At 43.8% G+C, this 26,170-nt stretch overlaps 1 protein-coding gene and 1 pseudogene across 6 annotated transcripts in view; both read right to left on the bottom strand.

Annotated features, from left to right (window-relative positions):
• LOC118675872 (dual specificity protein kinase CLK3) overlaps window positions 1-26,170 on the bottom strand; it is a 104,955-nt gene that overhangs the window by 74,732 nt on the left and 4,053 nt on the right. The gene's annotated exons all lie outside the window — the stretch shown is intronic.
• LOC118675906 lies at window positions 16,800-19,115 on the bottom strand (annotated as a pseudogene).

The raw sequence follows: 26,170 nt of genomic DNA, 5'->3' as shown, positions 1-26,170 counted from the left end.
CTAGACCACCAACTCACACCATACACAAAAATAAACTCAAAATGGATAAAAGACTTAGACGTAAGATGAGAAACCATAAAAATACTAGAGGAATCCATAGGCAGCGAAATAACAAACATATGTCGAAGGAATTTCTTCTCTGATAATGCTCCTAGGGCAATGGAAACTAAAGAGAAAATAAACAAATGGGACTACATTAAAATAAAAAGCTTTTGCACAGCAAAGGAAACCATCAACCAAACAACAAGAAGACCCACTGCATGGGAGAACATATTTGCAAATGATATCACCGATAAGGGTTTAATCTCCAACATTTACAAGGAACTCATGAAACTTAATAATAGGAAGATAAACAATCCAATCAACAAATGGGCAATGGACCTAGATAGACACTTTTCGAAAGAGGACATACTGAGGACCGAAAGACATATGAAAACATGCTCAAAGTCACTAATTATATGAGAGATGCAAATCAAAACGACTATGCGGTATCACCTCACACCTCTCAGAATGGCTATCATCGACAAATCAACAAACAACAAGTGCGGGAGAGGATGTGGAGAAAAAGGAACCCTTCTGCACTGCTGGTGGGAATGCAGACTGGTGCAGCCACTGTGGAGAACAATATGGAGTTTCCTCAAAAAACTAAAAATGGAACTCCCATTCGACCCAGTGATCCCACTTCTAGGAATATATCCCAAGAAGCCAGAAACACCAATCAGAAAGGATATATGCACCCCTATGTTCATAGCAGCACAATTCACCATAGCAAAGATCTGGAAACAGCCTAAGTGCCCAATAGTAGATGAGTGGATTAAAAAACTGTGGTACATCTACACAATGGAATACTATGCTGCGGTAAAAAAGAAGGAACTCTTGCCTTTTGCAACAGCTCCGATGGGACTGGAGAGCATTATGCTAAGTGAAATAAGCCAGTCAGAGAAAGATAAATACCACATGATCTCACTCATTTGTGGACTATAGAGAACAACATAGACTGATGAACAGGGACAGATCCAAAGACAGAGAAACAGCAATCAGACTATTAATCCCCAGAGGGAAAGTAGGGGAGGGTGGGGGTAAGGGGAAGAGATCAACCAAAGGACTTGTATGCATGCATATAAGCCAAACCAATGGACATGGACAACAGGGGGATGAGAATATGAGTGGTGGTGGGGGGGGGGGGGGGATAGGGGTTAATGGGGGGGAATGAGGACACATTTGTAATTCCTTAACTAATAAAGACTTTAAAGATAAAAAAAAGAAAGAAAAAAAAAGAAAAGAAAATATTTTAAAGCTCCAAGGTAGAAAAAGATTCACAAAGATGACCATTAGAGTTACAATAAATAGACTTCTCTACAACAAAAATAGTTGCTGGAGATAATGGAATCTTATCATTATAGTGTTAAGAAAACTAATGGTCAAACTAGAATCTAAAGCTACAAATAATTGTACAAAATAAAAGTATAATTTAAGTAAGGGCAAAATAAAGGCATATATTTTAAAAACTCTTTTCAGACATACCAAGACTGAGTTTACTACATACAAATCACTAAAAGAGTTAGTAAAAAAAGAAAAGACAGAGCCAGCCCAAAGGGAAACAGGGGCATATAAGAAGTAATGATGAGAAAAGAAATGGGTAAACTCCTGGGAAGTCTAAATAAATACTGACCATGGGGAAAGCACAGGGACTAATTTGGAGGAGGGGTTAAAACAAATTGAAAGTAAAATACTGGCAGAAAAACTAGAATTCCTAGCATTATTTGAAAGTAGTGTTAAAAAATCAAAAATGCAAGTTAAAATATAAAAGTAGCTAACAAATATATCACTAATCCTAATAACTAACCTAATTAAATTAACCTAATAAAAAAGATAGAGATTATAGGTCTTTTAAATGTGATCTCATAAAGACTGGAATGTGAATAGGGTGGTGAAAAGCTGGGGGTAGGTAGGGAGTGGGAGGAGGGGAGTAAAAGGGTGGAAATGGGAGACATCTGTAATACTACTAACAACAAAATATATATGTACATATATATTTTTTTAAAAAAAGACTGGAATGTGTAAGAAAAAATGTACATCAGAAGATGAGTTAAATACACTAATCAAAACAAGGCCAGTCTTAAACTGGAGTATTTTGATTCACCTCTCTGAAACTGATCACACAAACAAAACTTAGTAAGGATTAGGAAGATTTAAATAATAATGAGCTTGATCCAACAGAAAGATTTACAACCCATATCTATCAAATAAAGAATATACATTCTTTCCAAGCACACATGGAGAGTTTTAAGAAATTGATCAAAGGATATCCTTACAAATTACAGAAAATTAATACCATTCCAGTTATCTAAGCATGTTTAGAGCTTAACATATTTATACTAATAAAAGGGTAATATGCTAATTAACCGGACATCTTCCATATGTCCTTCTGGACAAAGCCACAGTGGCAGTGGCCAAGGCAGAGGCGGTTAGGGGCTATCAGGTCGGCAGGGGAAGGCAGTTAGGGGGTGATCAGCCCAGCAGGCAGGTGAGTGGTTAGGAGCCAGTGGTCCCGGATTGTGAGAGGGATGTCCGACTGTCGGGGGGATCGGGCCTAAATCAGCAGTCGGACATCCCCCGAGGGGTTCTGGATTGGAGAGGGTGCAGGAGAGGGTGCACCGGGCCTCTAGTCTATACTAATAAAAGGGTAATATGCTAATTAGATCGGGTCAACTGGACATCTTCTGGTCGCCCGGTCTAGACAAAGCCATGGCGGCAGGGACCGAGGCAGAGGCAGTTAGGGGCGATCAGGCCAGCAGGGGAGGGCAGTTAGGGGCAATCAGGCAGGCAGGCAGGTGAGTGGTTAGGAGCCAGCGGTCCTAGATTGTGAGAGGGATGTCCTACTGCCGGTTTAGGCCCGAGTGCCGCTCAGCCAGGAGCCAGGGTCACGGCTGGCGAGCGCAGTGGTGGTGGTGGGAGTCTCTCCCGCCTCCGTGGCAGCGCTAAGAAGCAGTGAGTCAAGTGGTTAGGAGCAGTGAGTCAAGTGGTAAGGAGCAGTGAGCAGATGGACGGATATCCCCCCAAGGGTCCCGGACTGTGTGCGAGAGGGTGCAGGACAGGCTGAGGGACCCCCCCCCCCCCAAACTCTGGTGCACAAATCTCGTGCACTGGGCCTCTAGTACATAAATCATTTTTTAAAAAAGATAAACACTGGCCCTACTGGGTAGCTTAACCAGCACATACCTGGGCTGCAGATTCAATCCCTAACCCCAGCTGCAATGCATGCAGGAGGCAACCAATCAATGTGTCTCACGTTGATATTTCTCTCCCCCGCCACCACCTCCACACTCTAAAAAAATACCAATGTAAAAAATATCCTCAGGTGAGGATTAACAAAACAACAACAAAAACACTCTGGAATAACTTAAGGGTTAAAGAAGCAATCACAAATAAAATTAAGAAATGTTTAGGGAGAAACCAAGATGGCAGCATAGGTAAACACCGGAGATTGCTGCCTTGCACAACCACTTCAAAAATACAACTAAAAGAAGGAATGGACATCACCCAGAACCACAGGAAGGCTGGCTGAGGAGAAATTCTACAACTAGAAGGAAAGAGAAAAGCATACCGAGACTCAGAGGAGGCGCGGTGCGGAAGTAAAATACAAAGGTGCAGAGGTGCCTGCGGAGCGGGCTGGTGGTTGAGGGCGCGGTTGTCTGTTTCACTCGGGAGGGAGTCTCAGGCTCTGAGTTCCAGTTCTGGGCGAGTCTCTGGGGACCCAGACTCATATGGGAGAAGTGGGACTGTCTGGCATTGGTCGGAACTTGAGGGCAGCTTTCTCTCTGAGGTACTTGCAGCGGTTGCTGGGACACTGAGAAGCAGAGCCTCTGAAGGCAGGACTGAGAGCAGCCATAACTGCTCGCTCCGCCCGCCCTGCTGATCCCCTGGGACCCGCCCCGCCCAAGCCTCGCACAGAGGCATTTGCTGGATAGCCTCAGGCAAAGGCTAGATTAGCACCTCCCTAGAGGACAGAAGTTCTCCAACTGTAGACACAGCTGATTCTCACAGCCAGTTGGCCTGGAGGTCAAATCCCCCCCAGTGTTACCTACAACAATCAAGGCTTAACTACAACAAGACTGTGCACAAAGACCACTAGGGGGTGCACCAAGAAAGCATAAAAAATGCAGAGACAAAGAAACAGGACACAAATGACAGAAATGGAGGAAAGCAAACTACTGGATATAGAGTTCAAAACCACACTTTTAAGGTTTTTCAAGAACTTTCTAGAAACCGCCGATAAACTTAATGAGACCCTCAAGAAATCTAATGAGACCCTCGAGGTTGTGATAAAGGACCAACTAGAAATTAAGAATACACTGACTGAAATAAAGAATATTATACAGACTCTCAACAGCAGACTAGAGGAGCGCAAGAATCAAGTCAAAGATTTGAAATACGAAGAAGCAAAAAACACCCAACCGGAAAAGCAAAATGAAAAAAGAATCCAAAAATACGAAGACAGTGTAAGGATCCTCTGGGACAGCTTCAAGTGTACCAACATCCGAATTATAGGGGTGCCAGAAGATGAGAGAGAGCAAGATATTGAAAACCTATTTGAAGAAATAATAACAGAAAACTTCCCCTACCTGGTGAAAGAAATAGACTTACAAGTCCAGGAAGCGCAGACAACCCCAAACAAAAGGAATCCAAAGAGGGCCACACCAAGACACATCATAATTAAAATGCCAAGAGCAAAAGACAAAGAGAGAATCTTAAAAGCAGCAAGAGAAAGAAACTCAGTTACCTACAAGGGAATACCCATACGACTGTCAGCGGATTTCTCAACAGAAACTTTGCAGGCCAGAAGGGAGTGGCAAGAAATAGTCAAAGTGATGAATACCAAGAACCTACAACCAAGATTACTTTATCCAGCAAAGCTTATCATTCAGAATCGAAGGTCAGATAAAGAGCTTCACAGATAAGGAAAAGCTAAAGGACTTCATCACCACCAAACCAGTATTATATGAAATGCTGAAAGGTATCCTTTAAGAAGAGGAAGAAGAAGAAAAAGGTAAAGATACAAATTATGAATAACAAATACGCATCTATCAACAAGTGAATCTAAGAATCAAGTGAATAAATAATCTGATGAACAGAATGAACTGGTGATTATAATAGAATGAGGGGCATAGAAAGGGAGTGGACTGACTATTCTTGGGGGGGACAGGGGTGAAGAGGATGTGGGAAGCGACTGGACAAAAATCGTGCATCTATGGATGAGAACAGTAGGTGGGGAGTGAGGGTGGAGGGTGGGGTGGGAACTGGGAGGAGGGGAGTTATGGGAGGAAAAAAGAGGAACAAATGTAATAATCTGAACAATAAAAATTTAAATTAAAAAAAAAAGAAATGTTTAGTACTAATAAATGAAAGCATTACATATCAGATCTTATGGGATAGAGCTAAAGTGTGACCTTAACAAAAATCTACAGCTTCAAATGCATTTATCAAGTAATGAGAATTTCACATGTGTTAAACATACAACTAAATAGAATTAAAAACAGAATACACACCCAAAGTACTAGTAAAACTTGAGAAACCTAAATAAGAGCAATGGATCTTATCAATGTCAAATCCCAGGTTGTGATTGTTTACTGTAATTTTATAAAATGTTACCTTTGGGGAAAACTGGGCAAAGTGTACAGGGATCTCTCTAAATTACTTCTTACAACTACATGTGAATCTCCCATTATCTCAATGAAAATTTTAATTAAAAAAAAAAAAAAAAAAAAAGAAAGCATGGCCAAAATCCCAAACCCTAACACCATCAAATGCTGGCAAGAATGTGGAAAAACAGGGACTCTCTTTCTTTGTTGGTGGGAATGCAAAATGGTACAGACATATTAGAAGACAGTTTGGTAGTTTCTTACAAAGCTAAACATACTCTTACCATGCAATTCAGCAATCGTGCTCCTTGGTATTTACCCATATGAGTTGAAAACTTAATTTTTACACAAAAACCTATATACAAATATTTTATCTCAGATTTGTTTATACTTGCAAATACTTTAAGCAACCTAGATGTCATTCAGTTGGTGAAATGGAAAAACTGTAGTACCTCCAGACAATAGACTATTATTCATACATAAAAAGAAATGAGCTATCAAGCTATGAAAAGACATGGAGGAATCATACATGCATATTACTAAGTGAAAGAAGCCAATCTCAGATAGCTACATACTATATAATTCCAAGGCAAAACCATGGTTGCCAAGATTAGGTTGCCAAGTGTTGGGAGAGAGTTGAGCAAAAAGTATTTTTAGGCAGTGAAACTCTTAGGTATGAGACTATAATGGTGGAGACATATTAGTATACACTTTTTCAAATGCAAAGAATGTACACCAACAGTGAACCCTAATATTATGGATTTTAGGTAATAATGATTTGTTAATATAGGTTAAGCAATTGCAACAAATGTATGAACACTCTGTTGAAGAGATTTGATAATGAGGGTGGCTATGCATATGTTGGGGCAGAGAGTATATGGGAAATCACTGTACACATTCTGCTCAATTTTTAAAAAATATATTTTTACTTATATCAGAGAGAAAGGGGAGAGGGAGAGAGAGAGAGAGAGATAGAAACATCAATGATGAGAGATAATCATTGATTGGCTGCCTCCTGCACACCCCCTACTGGGGATCGAGCATGCAACCTCGGCATGTGCCCTTGACTAGAATCAAACCAAGAACCCTTGAGTCCATAAACTGATGCTCTATCCACTGAGCCAAACCAGCCAGGGCCATTCTGCTCAATTTTGTAATGAACCTAAAAATGCTCTAGAAAATAAAATCTGGTTTTTTGAAGAAACAAAATGGTGCCATTCACATGAAAAACAAGACAAAAGTAGAAGAACCTAATATTTATTCAGCACCTATTATCTGCCATCACTCTGCTGAGTACTGGGATACAATGATAATGATATGGTCCTTGTCCTCTTAGAGCTTATCATCTAGTATACGAATGAGATAACAAACAAACCACACAAATATCCTCCTATACAATAAAAGAGAAACATGCAAATTAGCTGCCCCTCTGCTACGCTCAAGCCACGCCCACAAGCCAATCAGAGTGACTATGCAAATTAACCCAGCAAAGATGGCGGTTAATTTGCATACGCAGGTGTCAGGCACCCTAGGAGGCAACAGCAGCGGCATGCTCCCAGGACCTTCGCCGGTCTGGGAAGTGAGGCCGCCCATGCCTAGCCATGCCCATGGGCTCCTGGGACCTGGCTGGTGGAGAGGAGAGCGGGAGAGGAGCCGGCGGAGAGCGGGAGGTTTGGAGGACTTGGCAGGGCAGGAGACCGCTAGACATAGAGCAGAGCAAGAGAAAGGGCGGCTTGGAGGGCACGGCTCCCTCTGTCACCCCAGCTTTCTCATCATATCTGTGGAAACTGACAGCAGGGAGGAGGAAGTCCCACCCCCACAGAATCAGCCAGAATTAGCCATTGGTCACACAGCTCTCAGCAGACTGATAGCCAGGACTCTCATTCACCTGCATCTCAGGCTGTGACAGTAGAGAGGTGGGACTATGTCCAAAGAAAAACTGTTGATACAACGTAGCTCTGCAGCCGAAAGATGCCTGCGCTATCAACAGAAAATGTCTGCAGAGCAACATGCGTCTGATCTTGAAAGAAGGCAGCGCCTGCGACAGAATGTACCTGAAAAGCAGCTACTGGAAAAACGCCGCTCTGAAGCCGAAAAACACTGGCGTCATCGACAGAAAATGTCTAAAGACCAATGTGCCTTTGAAGTTGATAGAAGGCGGTGGTTATGACAGAATATGTCTAGAGAACAGTCATCAACAAGTACTACCCAATACCAGTAGGAACTGCCTTCTCAGCAAAAATGGAGTACATGAGGATGCAATCCTCGAACATAGTTGTGGTGGAATGATTGTTCGATGTGAATTTTGCCTATCCCTAAATTTCTCTGATGAAAAACCATCCGATGGGAAATTGACTCGATGTTGTAGCAAAGGGAAAGTCTGTCCAAATGATATACATTTTCCAGATTACCCAGCATATTTAAAAAGATTAATGACAAACGAAGATTCTGACAGTAACAATTTCATGGAAAATATTCAATCCATAAATAGTTCTTTTGCTTTTGCTTCCATGGGTGCTAATATTGCATCGCCATCAGGGTATGGGCCATACTGTTTTAGAATACATGGACAAGTTTATCACCGTAATGGAACTTTACATCCTTCGGATGGTGTTTCTCAGAAGTTTGCTCAACTTTATATTTTGGATACAGCCGAAGCTACAAGTAAAAGATTAGCAATGCCAGAAAACCAGGGCTTCTCAGAAAGACTCATGATCAACATCAACAACCTCATGCATGAAATAAATGAATTAACAAAATCGTACAAGATGCTACATGAGGTAGAAAAGAAAGCCCAATTTGAAGCAGCAGCAAAAGGTATTGCTCCCACAGAAGTAACAATGGCAATTAAATACAATCGTAACAGTGACCCAGGTAGATATAATTCTCCCCATGTAACCGAGGTTGCTGTCATATTCAGAAACGAAGATGGAGAACCTCCTTTTGAAAGGGACTTGCTCACTCATTGTAAACAAGATCCCAATAATCCAAGTGCCACTAAAATGAAACAAATCAGTATCCTGTTTCCTACATTAGATGCAATGACATATCCTATTCTTTTTCCACATGGTGAAAAAGGCTGGGGAACAGATATTGCATTAGACTCAGAGACAACAGCGTCATTGACAATAATACTAGACAAAATGTAAGGACACGAGTCACACAAATGCAGTATTATGGATTTCATCTCTCTGTGCAGGACACGTTTAATACTATTTTAAATGCAGGGAAATTAACTCAACAGTTTATTGTGGATTTGTATTAAAAAATGGAGGCCAATTGGATAAATTCATCAAAGCAAACCAATCTAAGTTGAGAGTTGAAAAATATAGTGGTTTGATGGATTATCTCAAATCTAGATCTAAAAATGACAATGTGCCAATTGGTAAAATAATACTTCCATCATCTTCTGAGGGTAGTCCCAGAAATATGCAGCAGCAATATCAGGATGCTATGGCAACTGTAACGAAGTATGGCAAGCCCGATTTATTTATAACCATGACATGCAACCCCAAATGGGCAGATATTGCAAACAATTTACAACGCTGGCAAAAAGTTGAAAACAGACCTGACTTGGTAGCCAAAGTTTTTAATATTAAGCTGAATGCTCGTCTAAGTGTAATCTGTAAATTCCATTTATTTGGCAAATAGCTAAAATTCATGTCATTGAATTTCAGAAACGCGGACTACCTCATGCTCACATATTATTGATATTAGATAGTGAGTCCAAATTACGTTCCTCTAATTACAGTGGGGCCTTGACTTATGAGTTTAATTCGTTCCGTGACAGAGCTCGTAACTCAAATTACTCGTATATCAAATCTTAAAGTGAACGAGTGAGACACATGATGCTGGGCTGATGTTGTGGCGTTCACTGTGACATCCGTCAACTAGCGGTGGGGTATCTGAAGCTGGCTCGTAACCCGAATTTTAGCTCGCAACTCAAAGCAAAAAATCGGCGGAGAGACAGCTTGTATCTCGAAAAACTCGTTAGTCCGGACACTCGTAAGTCAAGGCTCCACAAGAATTTCATACACCGGGCTACTAGTCCTATCTAATAAAAGAGAAACATGATAATTGGCGTACGACCACTACCCTTCCCTTTGGCTAATCAGGGCAATATGCATATTAACTGCCAGCCAAGATGGCGGCCAGCAGCCAGGCAGCTTGAAACTAACATGAGGCTTGCTTGCTTCAGTGACGGAGGACTCCAACGTTCCCCGCCTGCCGCTACTGGCCTCTAAGCTGCAACTCTAAGCAACTATGTTACAAATATAGAAGCTAAACAAAACCCCAGAAACCTGCTTTAGTCCACCGGGCTTCAGCCAGCAGGATCGCAACATTGTTTCAAATACAGAAGGTAAACAAAGGCCAGAAACTTGCTTTCAGCAGCGGAGGTCTAAGAGCTGGAGCTAAGCCTCAAAGCTAAAGCTGGCCCAGAATAAAAAAAAAAGAATAAAAGGAGCGGTGAGAGCTTCAGTCACCCGCCAGCCTGAAAACAGCCCTCAGCCCCTCACCCAGACTGGCCAGGCACCCCAGTGGGGACCCCCACCCTGAAGGGTGTGTGACCAGCTGCAAACAACCAGGCCTCTATCCTATATAGTAAAAGGGTAATATGCCCCCAGCACCGGGATCAGGGGAGCCACGAGGCCACCCGGCACTGGGATCAGCGTGACAGGGGGCAGCGCCCAAAACTCCTGATCGCCCTGCTCTGTGCCTGATAGGGGGGAGCTCCCCAACCCCCTGATCGCCCCGCGGCTCTATGTGTGACAGGGCGCGGCGCCCAACCCCCTGATCGGGCCTGCTCTGTTTGTGATGGGGTAGAGCCATTACCTCCCCATCGGCCCTGCCCTGAGTGTAAGAGTGGCGGCGCCCCAACCCCCTGATTGGCCTTGCTTTGTGGGTGATAGAGGGCGGCGCCCCAACCCCCACCCCACGGGCCCTGCTCTGTGTGTGATGGGGTAGAGCAGGGGTGGGCAAACTTTTTGACTCGAGGGCCACAATGGGTTCTTAAACTGGACCGGAGGGCCGGAACAAAAGCATGGATGGAGTGTTTGTGTGAACTAATATAAATTCAAAGTAAGCATCATTACATAAAAGGGTACGGTCTCTTTTTTTTTTTTAGTTTTATTCATTTCAAACAGGCCGGATCCGGCCCACGGGCCGTAGTTTGCCCACAGCTGGGGTAGAGCCATAACCTCTCCATCGGCCCTGCCCTGAGTGTGACAGTGGCGGCGCCCCAACCCCCTGATCCGCCCTGCTCTGAATGTGACAGGGTGCAGTGCCCCAACTCCCCTATCGGCCCTACTCTGTGAGTGACAGGGGGGAGCTCCTCAACCACCTGATCGGCCCTGCTCTGTGCGTGACCGGGGGGAGCTCCCCAACCCCCTGATGGGCCCTGCTCTGTGCGTGACAGGGTAAGGAGCCACAACCCCCCTGATGGGCCCTGCTCTGTGAGTGACAGGGGGCAGCACCCCAACCCCCTGATTGGCCCTGCTCTGTGCATGACAGGGGGTGGCGCCACAACTTGCCCATCGACCCTGCCTTGAGTGTGACAGGGGGCAGTGCCCCAACCCCCCAATCGGCCCTACCCTGAGCGTGACTGAGGGTGGCATCACAACCTCCCCATCGCCCTGCTCTGTGCATGACAGGGGGCGGCGCCCCAACTCCCCAATCGGCCCTGCTCTGAGCCCGACCAGGGGCTGCACCTAGGGATTGGGCCTGCCCTCTGCCACCCAGGAGCGGGCCTAAGCCAGCAGGCTGTTATCTCCCGAGGGGTCCCAGACTGCGAGAGGGCACAGGCCGGGCTGAGGGACCCCCCTCCCCCCCGAGTGCACAAATTTTTGTGAACTGGGGCTCTAGTCTGTAATAATAAAAGCACAATATGCAAATCAACCGAACGACCCAACAGCAGAATGACCATCTGGACGACCATGCTATGACATGCACTGGCACCAGGCCAGCCAAGGCTGGTGTCATGCGATTAGTCAGGGGGCCCCGCCATCACCCTACAGAGGGAAGCCCATGCCAGCCAAGCGATTGCACCCCATGCCTGTTGCCCGCAGAGGGAGGTGACCAGTGGCGGGGAAGACGGGGGGTAGCGCCGCACAGATGACAAACAGTGACAGCGGTGGGGGCAGGGCCAGCTGCCGGCAGCCGGGGCAAGGAAAGCCCCAATAGGCCCTGATCGCTGACCAGGCCTAGGGACCCTCCCTACCTGAGGGGTCCCGGATTGTGAGAGGATGTAGGCCGGGCTGAAGGACACCCCCTTTTCCCCCCATGCATGAATTTCATGCACCAGGCCTCTAGTAAAAGTATAATGTTCAATAATGGCATACAACCTGATCTACCCTAAAGGTAAAGATAGTGCCTCTGAAGAATTTTTTTAATTTAAAATTATTTTTTATTTTTCAATTACAGTTGACATACATTATTAGTTTCAGGTGTACACTCGAGATTAGACATTATATAACTTACCAAGTGTTCATCCCGATAAATGTAGTAATCCTCTGACACCATACGTAGCTATTAGAATATTATTGACTACTAGAGGCCCAATGCACGAAGATTCATGCAAGAATGGGCCTTCCTTCCCCTGGCTGCCAGCACTGTCTTTGCTCCGGCCAGAGCCACCTTTCTGCCTTCACTCCAGCCCAGAGCTGCCTTTCTGCCTTCTCACGCTGCCCAGAGGCCCGGAAAGGGTGGGGCAGTACATAATACCTGCATTGTTGCCATGGTGACGATGCAAGTGTCCCACCCCACCACTTGGCACCTGCATATGCAAATTAACCCACCATCTTTGTTGAGTTAATTTGCACACTCATGCCTGATTGGCTGGTGGTCGTCACAAAGGTACTGTCAATTTGCACCTTTCTCTTTTATTAGTGTAGATATTCGCTTTGCTGTGTTTTACATCCCCATGACTCTTCTGTAACTACCAATTTGTATTTCTTTTTTTAAAATATATTCTTATTGATTTCAATTTCAGAGAGGAAAAGGGAGAGAGAAATGAGAATCATTGATTGGCTGCCTCCTGCACGTCCCCCACTGGGGATCGAGCCCGCAACCTGGGCATGTGCCCTTCACCAGAACTGAACCTGGGACCCTTCAGTCCGCAGCCTGACGCTCTATCCACCAAGCCAAACTGGCTAGGGCCAATTTGTATTTCTTAATCCCTTCACCTTTTTACTCATATCCCTAACCCCCTCCCATCTGGCAACCATCAAAATGTTCTCCATATCTGTGAGCCTGCTTCTTTTTTGCTTCTTTGTTATTTTGCTTTTTTAGATTCATTTGATAGATATGTATTTATTGCCATTTTACTGTTCTTTTTTTTTTTAATCCTCACCAGAGGATGTTTTTCCAGATTTTAGGAAGGGGGGGGGGGAGGGGGAGAGAAACATTGATGTATAAGAGAAACATTGATCAGTTGTCTCCTAAATGCACCCCCACTGGGGATTAAACCTATAACCTAGGTATATGCCCTGACCAGGAATTGAACTGGCAATCCTTTGGTGCATGAGACGTTCCCACCAACTAAGCCACACTGGCAAGGGTTTACTGTTCATATTTTTTATCTTTTTCTCCCCTGCTTAAGAAGACCTTTTAATATTTCATATAATGCTAGTTTGGTAGTGATGAATTCTAGTTTTTTCTTATCTGGGAACCTCTTTATCTGTCCTTCAATTCTAAATAAAAGCTTTGCTGGGTAGAGTAATTTTGGTTGTAGGTCCTTGTTCTTCATCACTTTGAATACTTCTTGCCAATTCCCTCTGGCCTGCAAAGCTCCCTTGTAGGTAACCAATTGCTTTTCTTTTGTTGCTTTTAAAATTCTCTTTGTCTTTTACCTTTTGCACTTTAACTATGATGTATCTTGGTGTGGGTCTCTTTGGGTTCATCTTGTTTGAGACTCTTGGCACTTTCTGGACTTGTATGTCTATTTCCTTCACCAGGTTAGGAAATTTTTCTGTCATTATTTTTTCAAATAGGTTTTTAATTTCTTGCTCTTCTTGCAGCAGTCCTATGATGCAAATGTTGGTATGTTTGAAGTTGTTCCATAGTTCCTTACACCATCATCATTTTTTTGGATTCTATTTTCTTTTTGCTGCTCTGTTTGGTTGTTTTGTTTCCTTATAATCCAAATTGCTGATTTGATTCTCAGCTTTATCTACTCTACTCTTGATTCCCTGTAAATTATTCTTCATTTCTGTTAGTGTAGCCTTTGTTTCTGACTGGTTTTTATGATTTCCATGTCCTTTTTTATGCTACTGAAGTTCTAAGTTCAAGTACTCTTCCTTTAAATTCATTGAACATCCGTATAACCAGTGTTTAGAACTCTGAATGTGGCAGATTGCTGGTCTCCACTTTGTTTGGTTCTTTTCTTGAAGTTTTGTTCTGTTCTTTCATTTGGGACGTGTTCCTTTTTCTCCTCATTTTGGCAACCCCCCTGTGTTTGTTTTTTTTTTTTTTTTTTTATATATTTTATTGATTTTTTTACAGAGAGGAAGGGAGAGGGATAGAGAGTTAGAAACATCGATGAGAGAGAAACATCAATCAGCTGCCTCCTGCACACTCCCTACTGGGGATGTGCCTGCAACCAAGGTACAGGCCCTTGCCCAGAATCGAACCTGGGACCCTTGAGTCTGCAGGCCGACGCTCTATCCACTGTGCCAAACGGGCTAGGGCTCCCTGTGTTTGTTTCTATGTATTAGGTAGAGCTGCTACATTCCTTGGACTTGGCCTAATGTAGTAGGTGTCCTGTAGGATCCAATGGCACAGCCATCTCCAGGCCCATCTGCTGCAAGGACTGTCTGTGACCACTGATATTGGAAGATCAACTGTGCAGGGCCCACTCCACAGAGTAGGACTTACTTCAGAGGGGCTGTGGTACCCACTTAGTCCACCCCTGAGTGTGTCACTGTAAAGGTGGTCAAGCAGTGTTTCAACATGGTCTGAAGCTGTCCACTGGGTGCACTGGCTGGCTCTGGGATCCCCCAGGAGTTGCAGTCCAAGGTTACCCACTGCAACTTGGCTTGAGCAGGGCCACCAGGCTTGAGCTACAAAGTGATCTATAGATGGCTGCCACTTGTGCTGGGCTTGGAGGTGCACAGGAGAGGCCAAGCTGCAAACTATGGCTGGCTGCTGCTAGTGCTGGAACTGAGACACCTACTTTGTGAGAGGTAGAGGGCACAATGTAGCTAGATGCTACTTGTTTGAGAGATTTTAGGAAAGTGTGAAGTGCAAGCCAAGATGGGTAACTCATATGGAAAAGGCAGTGGAAACAACCTGGGTGGGCCCACAAATTTGGTAGGGCAGGGTCTCAGGGATTCACCAGGGCAAACAGTGATAGCTAGGTTGAGGAGACTCAGATATGGTGCCCGCCTACCACCTCTGTGGGGGAAGGACTCATCAAAGAAACAATGGCCGCTGCTACTACTTTTGTCTGGGAGAGAGCTGCCTCCCCCAGCTCTCATCCTAATGCCAAACACTTCAGTTTCTCCCCATATGTCCCTGGTGCCTTTTGAGCTGCTATCCCAGCACTGGAGTTCAGAAAGAGTGAGTCAGAGTAAGTCCAGATGCAGGCCCTTTAAGAGGAACATTTGCCCTAGCTGGTGTGGCTCAGTTGGTTGGAGTATCGTCCTATACACCAAAAGGTGGCGAGTTCAATCCCCAGTCGGGGCAAGTATGGAAAGCAACCAATCAATGTTTCTCTCTTTCTCCCTTCCTCTCTCTAAAACCAATTAAAAAAAAAAATTTAAAAGGTCTGGGACTCCAGCAGCCCTCTGTCTCACTTAGCTTTAATTTCCACTGGCTTTTACAGCCAGAAGTTATGGGGACTTCTCTTCCCAGCACTGCAACCCTGGGCTTGGGGCCTGGTGTGGGCTGGGACCCCTTGCTCCTCAGGGGGTACCCCTTTAGCCAAAATATACCTCCCGATTTTTATCCACCACACATGGGTGTGAAACCAGTCCATTTCTTGCATTTCCGCCCCTCCTACCAGTCTCGATGTGGCTTCTTTAAATCCCTTGTTGTAGGACTTCTATTCAGCTAGATTTCACGCAGTTCTGAATAATGGTTGTTCTATGGTTTATTTGTAATTTTACATGGTTGTGGGAGGATACCAGTACCATATGTACATATCTGGCCATCTTGACAGGAAGTGAGGAAGTTTTGTTAAAGTGAGAACTAAGTCTGGGTAAGAGGCTGGAGGAGTGCTCTAGGCCAGGGGTGGGCAAACTTTTTGACTCGAGGGCCACAATGGGTTCTTAAACTGGACTGGAGGGCCGGAACAAAAGCATGGATGGAGTGTCTGTGTGAACTAATATAAATTCAAAGTAAACATCATTACATAAAAGGGTACAGTCTTTTTTTTCAATAGTTTTATTCATTTCAAACGGGCCGGATCTGGCCCGCGGGCCGTAGTTTGCCCACGGCTGCTCTAGGCAGACGAGTAGCATATACAAAGGCCAGGGTAGTTGGAGCACAGTGATAGGTTAGGACATTGGCAAAAATAAGGCTGGAGAAGCAGGCAGGGATCAGATTATGCAGATTTGGGGCCTTTAGAATTAGAAGGGAGAGGGAAGTCAAGCTAGTTGATATCTATAGCAGTAGGTAGATAGCTTGGATTAGGTAGGTGATAGTGGGGACAAAAGAAGTGGGAGGATTTTAGATATTTACTGTATATAGAACAATTGATAAGACTTTGTGATGGATTGAACATCTCCAGATGGAATAACAGAGTAAGAGGTATGAAAGGCAGTAAATGCTAAGGTTTCTGATTGAATAACCAACTCAATAGAAATGTATTTGCAGAGAAGAAAAATAAAGGAGCAAATAATTGTGGGGGAGTAAGTTGGAAACCAAGTGTTCAATTTTATATGTGTTAAACTTGAGATGCCAATAAAACATCTAAGTGGAATGTCAAGAAAATAGGTGGGACCTGGCCGGTGGGGCTCAGTGGTTGATCATTGACCTATGAACCAGCAGGTCAAAGTTTGATTCCTGGTCAGGGCACATGCCCAGGTTGCAGGCTCGATCCCCAGTAGAGGACGTGCAGGAGGCAGCTGATCAATGATTCTCTCTCATCACTGATGTTTCTCTCTCTCCTTCCTTCCTTTCTGAAATCTATAAAAATATTTTAAATAAATAAATAAATACATACATACATAAAAAAGGTGGGAATATATCCATTGGAACATGGGCTCAATGAGTACAGGAATCAAAGGCTTGCAGAGTAGTAGTTAAAACCATGAAAGTGAAAGAAACTGCCCAGAGGGAACATAAAGAGAAAGGAGTTAGAGACTGAGCCCTGGAAAACTTGGAGTTCTAGGTCAGATGAAAAGGAAAGAGATAAGGAAAATAAGCTAATAGTGGGGCTCTAGAAAGCTAAAAGGAAATATTTTAAGGAGAGGGGTCAACTATATCTGATAATGCTGAGAGATCAAATGAAGTGAGGGCAGGCTGGGCTTACCAACATGGTGGTCACTGGGCAGCCTTATGAAGAGTAACTTCAGGGACATGGAAGAGAGAGTCCAGACTGAAGAATGTTGAGAAGTGAGTAGGAGGTGACAAAGTGCAAGCAATTCCTCTGAAAAGCTTTGCTGTTGGGAATGGGTAGACAGGACTATAGAACAAGCTGGAAGGAAAAGATTTTTAAGTGACCTCTCATTTCCTTATAACAATCAAATCAGGCAGATTTACTAAGGAGCTGTTGTTTTTTTTTAAATTTGGGAAATAGCAGAACATTTGTGAATGTGGAAAAGGCTTCAGAAGAGAGTCAGTCCAAAGAGTCAGGGAAATGGAAGTTCACTAGTACAGCAAGTCCCTAAAAATTAAGAAAGCATGAGATTTGGGACATGGGTGCAAGAATTAGGACCCAAATCACTGATTTTGTATTTATAAGACTTTAATATAAAGTTTACCTCTACCTAAAGAAGAAATATGCACACATCCCTATTTTAATATTGAAGAAGCAGCTACAAAAGTGCAATGGATTCAGCTCACACAATCCTAAAATGTATCAGAGAATTCTAGAATACTAGAATTTGGTCACAGCTCTAGAAAAAAGAAGTTGTTTTAGAGTACTGTCTAGGATTTATGAAGCATCTAACCTACAAAGGTAATAAAGACTGAAAAGTTATAGCTCCAAAAAGTATTCAGATGCTAATGACAATTCAACCTAACTTTTGTATGATAAAGTTAATTTTAAAAAGTTCTTTCACACTCATATTCTTTTTTTTTTTTTTCCAGATCAAATGGTAGATTTATTGGCTGTCTGTCTCCGTTACACGAGGTGAGAACTTTCGAAGCCTTGTTTCTGTTTTGGCTTCCCTCTGTGTGGAGCCCAGGGACAGGCACAGACTGGCAGTGCACAACACAAGCAACTGCCACTGGTTCACTTTGCACAATGATTCATTCCGCAGGCTTAGGGCACTTTCTGTTTTCCCTTTCATAGCATCTTCCGCTTTTCAAACTCCTTGTAGATGGTGTTTCCCAGCTGTGCAGGCGACATGCTGACCACAACCCCTGCGCTCTGAAGGGCAGAGATCTCCTTTGCGCCACCTTTTCCTCCAGCAGTAATGGCACCTGCGTGACCCATTCTCCTGCCGGGAGGAGCCGTTAACCAGCAATGAAGGACACCACAGGCTTGACTTCGGGGCCTGAATTACGTTGCTTCAAAAATTCTGCAGCGTTTTCTTCTGCCTTACCACCAATTTCACCGATCAGGATGATGCCTTCTGTCGCTGGGTCATTAAGAAAGACTTCTAGGCAGTCGATAAAATCTGTTCCATTAAAAGGATCACCTCCAATGCCAATGCACAAAGACTGCCCCAGTCCAACTTGTGTTGTTTGGTGAACCGCTTCATAAGTCAGGGTGCCAGATCTGGACACAATACCAATTCTTCCTTTCTTGTGAATATGGCCAGGCATGATAACAATTTTACATTCTCCAGGATTGATGACTCCGGGGCAGTTTGGCCCAATCAGCCTTGTCTTTCCCTGGCGCAGTATTTTGTGTTTGACCTGTACCATGTCCTGCTTTGGGATACCTTCAGTAATGCACACTACCAAGGGCATTTTCGCCTCCACAGCTTCGTCAATGGCAGCAGCGAAAGGAGGAGGGACATAAATGACAGAAGCTGTGGCTCCTGTCTGTGCTGTGGCCTCCTTTACAGTATTAAAGACCGGTAAGCCTAGGTGCGTCTTGCCTCCTTTCCCTGGAGTGGTTCCTCAGACGAGTTTGGTGCCATACGTTTGGTGCCATACTCCAATGCCTGCTGGCTGTGAAAGGTGCCCTGCTTACCAGTGAAACCCTGACAAATAACCTTTGTATTTTTATCAACGTAGAGATGTTTCCGGGAAGCTACATAGGCACAATGCCGAATTCCATTCTGTTGCCAAGAGGAAGGAATGCGACAGGAGGAGGGCGGCGGCGAGCCCACTGCTACCGGAGGCCATGGTCGCCACGGCGCAGCTGCGGTCACCACCAATGACCCACACTCATATTCTTTTGTTTGTTTGTTCATTTTGTTAATCCTCACCTGAGGATATTTTTCCATTGATATTTTAGAGAGTGGAAGGGAGAAAGAGACAGAGAGAGTAACATCGATGTGAAAGAGACACATCAATTGGTTGCCTCTCACACTCATCCCAACCAGGGCTGAGGAATCAAGCCTGCAACCAAGGTACGTGCCCTTCAGCCCACAGCTGAAGTCTATCCACTGAGCCAAACTGGCTAGGGCCACACTCATATTCTTCTTCCACCTTTGAAATATCTTTATTTTTTAAACATAGGATCTAGAGCAGTGGTTCTCAACCATCCTAATGCCGCGACCCTTTAATACAGTTCCTTATTTTGTTGTGACCCCCAACTATAAAATTATTTTCATTGCTACTGTTATGAATCGTAATGTAAATATCTGATATGCAGGATGTATTTTCATTGTTACAAATTGAACATAATTAAAGCAAAGTGATTAATCACAAAAACAATATGTAATTATATATGTGTTTTCTGATGGTCTTAGGCGACCCCGTGAAAGGGTCGTTCGACCCCCAAAGGCAGTGATGGCGAACCTATGACACGAGTGTCAGAGGTGACACGCGAACTCATTTTTTTGGTTGATTTTTCTTTGTTAAATGGCATTTAAATATATAAAGTAAATATAAAAAATATAAATCTTTGTTTTACTATGGTTGCAAATATCAAAAAATTTCTATACGTGACACGGCACCAGAGTTAAGTTAAGGTTTTTCAAAATGCTGACACGCCGAGCTCAAAAGGTTCGCCATCACTGCCCAAAGGGGTCGCGACCCACAGGTTGAAAACCGCTGATCTAGAGCTTAATGAAAAAAATATATCAAAATGTCTGATTCCAGATAATTTTGAACTCTTGGGGAAAAAGTCTAATGGATCCAATACAGAAGAAATTTTAGCCCTAACCAGTCTGGCTCAGTGGAGAGAGCATCGGCCTGTGGACTGAAGGGTCCCAGGTTCGATTCCGGTCAAGGGCAGGTACCTTGGTTGCGGGCACATTCCCAGCAGAAGGTATGCAGGAGGCAGCTGATTGATGTTTCTCTCTCATCGATGTTTCTAACTCTCTACCCCTCTCCCTTCCTCTCTGTAAAAAATCAATAAATATATTTTTTTTAAAAAAGAAGAAATTTTAGGAAGATCTGAAATGACTGAGAGGGTGCAGATAAATGGCCAACAAGCTTGGGTATTAGCAAATATAAAGAGACATTATCATTTGTGTTTATAGGAAGATGGCTTTTAGTTGCTTGCTATACCTTGGGAGGAAGGAGTTAATAAATCAAAACAAGTAACACCGCATCTGTGTAATATCTTTAAAATCATTCCCTGATGATGGTGGGAGAGGTTTACCATCCTCTGGGACATTTTGGACCAGATAATTCTTTGTTGTGGGAGACTGTCCTGTGTATTGTAGGCTGCTTAATACTATCCCTGGTCTCTAGCCACCATTGGCCAGTGGCACATGCCCTAATCCCAACCTCATCCCAGTCATGATAACCAAACATGTTCCTGACATTGCCAAACAACCCCTGGAATTAGGAAGAGGTGGAGAATCACCTCCAATTGAAAACCACTGACCTAGATGGATTCACTGTGATTCTAGATTTGAAGGCAGGCAATATAATCCTACAAAGAAAGTGGGGAAAGCTTTGACCTTACTTTTTTTTTTTAATATATTTTATTGATTTTTTACAGAGATGAGGGGAGAGGGATAGAGAGTTAGAAACATCGATGAGAGAGAAACATAGATCAGTTGCCTCTTGCACGCCCCCTTCTGGGGATGTGCCAGCAACCAAGGTACATGCCCTTGACCGGAATCGAACCTGGGACCCTTGAGTCTGCAGGCTGACGCTCTATCCGCTGAGCCAAACCAGTTAGGACTTAACCTTACTTTTTTCCAGGCAATAGTTGGCACAATCTTTACAAAAAGCATCTTATGTTCCAAAGACATGCAGTATGCACCAAGAAAAGCACACTGAACCCAAGAGAACACACCTTACTACTTAGAGGGACTCTTTGTAACAGGTTCTCAAGACCAAGCAGTCAGTCATCCTTTTTTTCCCCTACTCAGTAACTGAAGTGACTGCCAAAATCATGCAGAAAATCAGACCCCACACTCTGGCTCCCACATGCCTATCAAGCCATCACTCATGTTTCTACTTTATGGGAGGGATTCTATGCTCCCTTTGGAAACCTGGCTCTACTAATGAGCTTAAGACAAACAAAGCCTGTACTACCCTCTTTTCAGGAGGACAGAAAACCAACCCTAAGAAGGCCAGGAATAGCCCCCAGTCAGTTGTATGCTGACAGGGCTCTTCTGGTCTCCCTTGAGAGAAGAGCCACTTGGCTCTTTGTCTCTTGACTTGTTTTACAATTATTTACTCTGCCCACTGAAATCTGATTGGCTTTAGCACTCTGGGCTCAGTGGCATTATTCATCTTGCCATCACTCTGGTGTCAGAGAATCCTACACTCTTTCTAAGGATCCAGGCTTGAGAAGCAATATTTTCTAAAAGTCTTTTCAAAGAGAATTCATTAAATTATTTTGACTTCACATGTTCTAAAAAAGAGATTTCATTGATGTCTCTCTCTCTCTCCCTTCCTCTCTCTTTCTAAAATCAATAAAAACATATTAAAAAATAAAAAATTTAAAAATTAAAGTATCTGTAGCATAGCCCAGAGTGAGCAGCTGGGCTTCAGCTGACTCAAGAAAGAGTGAAATTGTTGCAACCCAAAACCCAACCCCTGTTGAGGTTCCCACACTGCCTCTGCTAGACCATGATGAGGACCTTGAGGGAGAAGCATGCCTTAGTCCATGGAGCACAGGCCTGGCCCAGAGAAGCCTCTCTAAAAGTTTGTTGTGTCAAAGAACAAAATGAACACTGCAGCACATTAACAATAAGATTATTTGTGTCAATCTTTGTAATAATCACTGGAACAAGAGATCCTTTATTTCTGTTCTCTACTAAGTAACTGCTTAAGAAACAAAAAACTTTGAACACTTAAAAAAAAAACTAGTCTCATGGATCCTAATGGTTTCTATAGGCTCTCCCAATATTATCTTTTTAGCCCCTCTTTCAAAGCACAACTTATAAAAGGTTTTTAAATCCCCACATTGTTTACTGCTTCAAAAGCAGGATCAGAAAAAGGAGGGCACAGACCAACTTGATTTTGTAAAATTAAATTCAGAAGGAAAAAAAGGTACATGTCTAAGGTTTTAAGTCACTGTTACCCAATTCCTAATCTCCAGATCCAGGGGGAAGGTAAATTCAGGGGGTGAGATAAGGCCTCGGCTAAGCTGGCATTTATAAAACATTTTGGCAGTGCTCTGCCAGGCAGTCTATAATTAGTGAGTATGCATCAGAGGCTTAAAATGAACTCAGAGTTTCAGAAGCCGATAGCCAGTCCCCCCAAGCACTGAGCTGTGTAGCCATGAGGCTACTGTTGTCTAGAAAACAGCGCTGGGTGCCTGCCACTGAGTGCACGTGTGCACGCACACGCCAGTTCTGAAGAATCTTTTTTCAAAGCTCTAATGGCTTGACCTCAACACCTGCCGCACTTCCTGAAGACAGACAGGCTTGGGAGTTCCACTTGTTCCTCGCACGCGGCTGCACTTTCTAAGAACAACTGCACACACGCGAAGGCTGGCCAGCTGCCAAGGCAGGGGCAGCCCAGACGCTCTGGCCTGAACTTTCCCAGCGCTGTCAGGGCGGGATCCCACTATAAGCTGACTCATCGGCCAGCATGGAACCCTGCCAACCACCCAGCAGTGTGGGGGCTGCTGGCAACTCACAGATGTTTTGCTAAACCAGAGCAATCAGCTGGGAGGCAAGTCTGGGCTGGCGGCCAGGTTGCTGCTGTCGTGGAAGCTGGGCTTTTCTGATCCTTGTCCTATCTCTGTCACTTCCTCCCTGGAGATCTGAGGGAAAACCTCGGTGTGTCTCAGCATCTTCCCTCAGAGCAGGTCTGTACAGAATCAGCAGAGGTGGCACTGATATCATTAAAGAGCACCTGGAACCCAGGCTGGTTGCTCAGTATTTAGAGCGTTGGCCTGCTGACAAAAGGGTTTGATTCCCAGTTAACGACACGTACCTCAGTTGCAGGCTCGATCCCTGGCCCCGGTAGGTGCCAATGGGAGGCAACCAATCAATGAGTCTCTCTCACATTGATGTTTCTCTTCCCTGCTTCCACTCCCTAAAAACAATTAACGGGGGAAATAGAGGATTTAAAAAAAAAAAAAAAAAAAGCACTACTACTAACCACATGCTAGCTCAGTTAATCCTCACGACATACTCCTGTCCTCCTATTCCCACAGCAGGCCTGATAGAAGTCCTTCGAATGAAAGAACTTTCGGTTACAGACTCTCCCCAGCAGCCCATTCTAGGCTCCCTACAGACTGTATCAGAATAATACATGAAAATTCAAAGTCTGTAAAGCATTACAGTGTGCTGTCATAAGTCAGGAAAGAGAAGAGAGAAAGGCCAGAAACCTTTTATTTTATTAATATTTTTTGCTAGCCCTCGCTGGTTTAGCTCAGTGGATAGAGCGTCAGCCTGTGGACTGAAGGGTCCCAGGTTCGATTCTGGTCAAGGACACATGCCTAGGTTGTGGCTTGATCCCCAGTAGGGGACGTGCAGGAGGCAGCCAGTCAATGATTCTCTCTCATCATTGATGTTTCTATCTCTCTCTCCCTCTCCCTTCCTCTCTGAAATCAATAAAGATATATTTAAAAAATATATATATATATTTGCTATCTCTCTCATTTTACATTTCTTTTCAATTAACAAAGAAGGTGCCATCTTTCAGGCGTGAGACCTGTCAGGATGTGCTGTCCCCTAGTACACTCTGTACTCTGTTCTGCATGTGTTAGTCACTCTTGCACAATGTGGCACTTCTTTACCAATGGGTTCAGCACTGGATCGCACAAGAGAAAAGGTATGTCAACAGGAGAATGACGCCGAAACCGGTTTGGCTCAGTGGATAGAGCGTCCGTCTGTGGACTGAAAGGTCCCAGGTTCGATTCCGGTCAAGGGCATGTACCTGGGTTGCAGGCACATCCCCAGTAGATGTGCAGGAGGCAGCTGATCGATGTTTCTAACTCTCTATCTCTCTCCCTTCCTCTCTGTAAAAATCAATAAAATATATTAAAAAAAAAAAAAAAAAAAAAAAAACCAGGAGAATGAAAACATTATGAAGCCATAAAATGCCTTTACGCACCTTCTAAATTTTTTTTTCTTCTGTTGTCAAGTAAATTCACAAAATATTTAAATATCTGTTAGCAAGTAAGTTTGATAACTTCTGTAAATTTTTCATAAGGGTGTTATGATTGCCACTGCACAATCAGTGATTACAATAAAATTTCCCTTTTAAGCCACTAAAAAATTTAAAAATCTGTGAGAAGACACAGGCTCAGAGAGATGAAGAGTCCTAGCCAGCCCTAGCCAGTTTGACTCAGTGGATAGAGTGTCAGCCTGCAAACTGAAGGGTCCCAGGTTCGATTCCATCCAGGGCACATGCCTGGGTTGCGGGCTCAATCCCCAGTGGGGGGCGTGCAGGAGGCAGCCGATCAATGATTCTCTCTCATCATTGATGTTTCTATCTCTCTCTCCCTCTTCCTTCCTCTCTGAAATCAATAAAGAAAAGTATTAAAAAAAAAAAAAAAAGAGTCTTAGCCAGTGTGGCTCCAAGGTGGAGTGTCAACCTATGAACCAGGAGGTCATGGTTCAATTCCCAGTCAGGGCACATGCTTGGGTTGCGGGTTCAATGCAGGAGGCAACCAATCAATGATTCTCTCTCATTATTGATGTTTCTATCTATCTCTTCCTCTCCCTTCCTCTCTGAAATCAATAAAAATATTTTTTTTTCAAAAATCACAGGGTAGCCCTAACCGGTTTGGCTCAGTGGATAGATAGTCAGCCTGCAGCCTGAAGGGTCCCAGGTTCAATTCCGGTCAAGGGCATGTACCTTGGTTGCAGGCACATCCCCAGAGAAATCAATGTTTCTCTCTCATTGATGTTTCTAACTCTCTATCCCTCTCCCTTCCTCTCTGTAAAATATCAATAAAATATATTTAAAAAAAGATCACAGGGTAATAAATGGAAGAGATGGGAGTTGAACCCCACTTTGTTGGCTCTGGAAATCTCCTGCCAACACCGCTATTATAAACTCAGATGAACTGCACAGGTTCCTTTATACAAAGAGGCTGATTTTTCAGGTTCCAAAGAACTTTCCTTATGTGACTTCTAGTTGCCCGTGAAAATGCACAGCTTTTCAAAACTGATTCCTAAACAGCACCACTGGACCACATGAAGAATATGTGCTTATGGGGAATATGCAGATATTACTAGCTTTATCATGAGCTCCCTGCCTAAGCACCAATAAGTCACTTTACCTGGAACAACTTAACTTTGCTCCCATTCTTTGTGAGAGGAAAAATTGCTTTGAGGGTCGGAAAGAAAAGAGGAATTAGAATCAAAGGCTGGATTGAGAACAGATTCCATAGGCCCATCTCCAGATATAATTCATTAGGACCCTGTAATCTACCTATACACATATATTATAAAATATATTTTTATTGATACTAGAGAGGAAAAGAGAGGGAGAGAGAGATAGAAACATCAATGAGAGAATCATTGGCTGTTTTGCACACCCCACACTGGTGATTGAGCCCACAACCCGGGCGTATGCCCTTGACCAGAATTGAACCCAGGACCCTTGAGTCTGCAGGTCAACGTTCTATCTACTAAGCTAAACCGGCTAGGGTTATATTTTTTTTAAAGCTCCCTAGATGATACTAATGCTCAGCTATGTTTAAAAATCACAAGCTAGCCTTGGCTAAAATGGAAATTTTGAGGTCTGCCCTTTCCTGTGAAATGAAATCTTGTCTACAAGGCTCTTTGTTAGAAAACATAAACAATGCAAGTTCTTCTTATCAGCTACATTTAGTGGCAAAACAACAAAACTGTCTTTAAAAAGCATGATCCCCTCCCCCCCAA

Source organism: Myotis myotis, unplaced genomic scaffold (genome assembly GCF_014108235.1).
Source record: "Myotis myotis isolate mMyoMyo1 unplaced genomic scaffold, mMyoMyo1.p scaffold_m19_p_1, whole genome shotgun sequence".
NCBI classification, from domain to species: domain Eukaryota; kingdom Metazoa; phylum Chordata; class Mammalia; order Chiroptera; family Vespertilionidae; genus Myotis; species Myotis myotis.
Note: the sequence above shows the minus strand (reverse complement) of the source record. Positions and strands in the feature narration are given on the sequence as shown.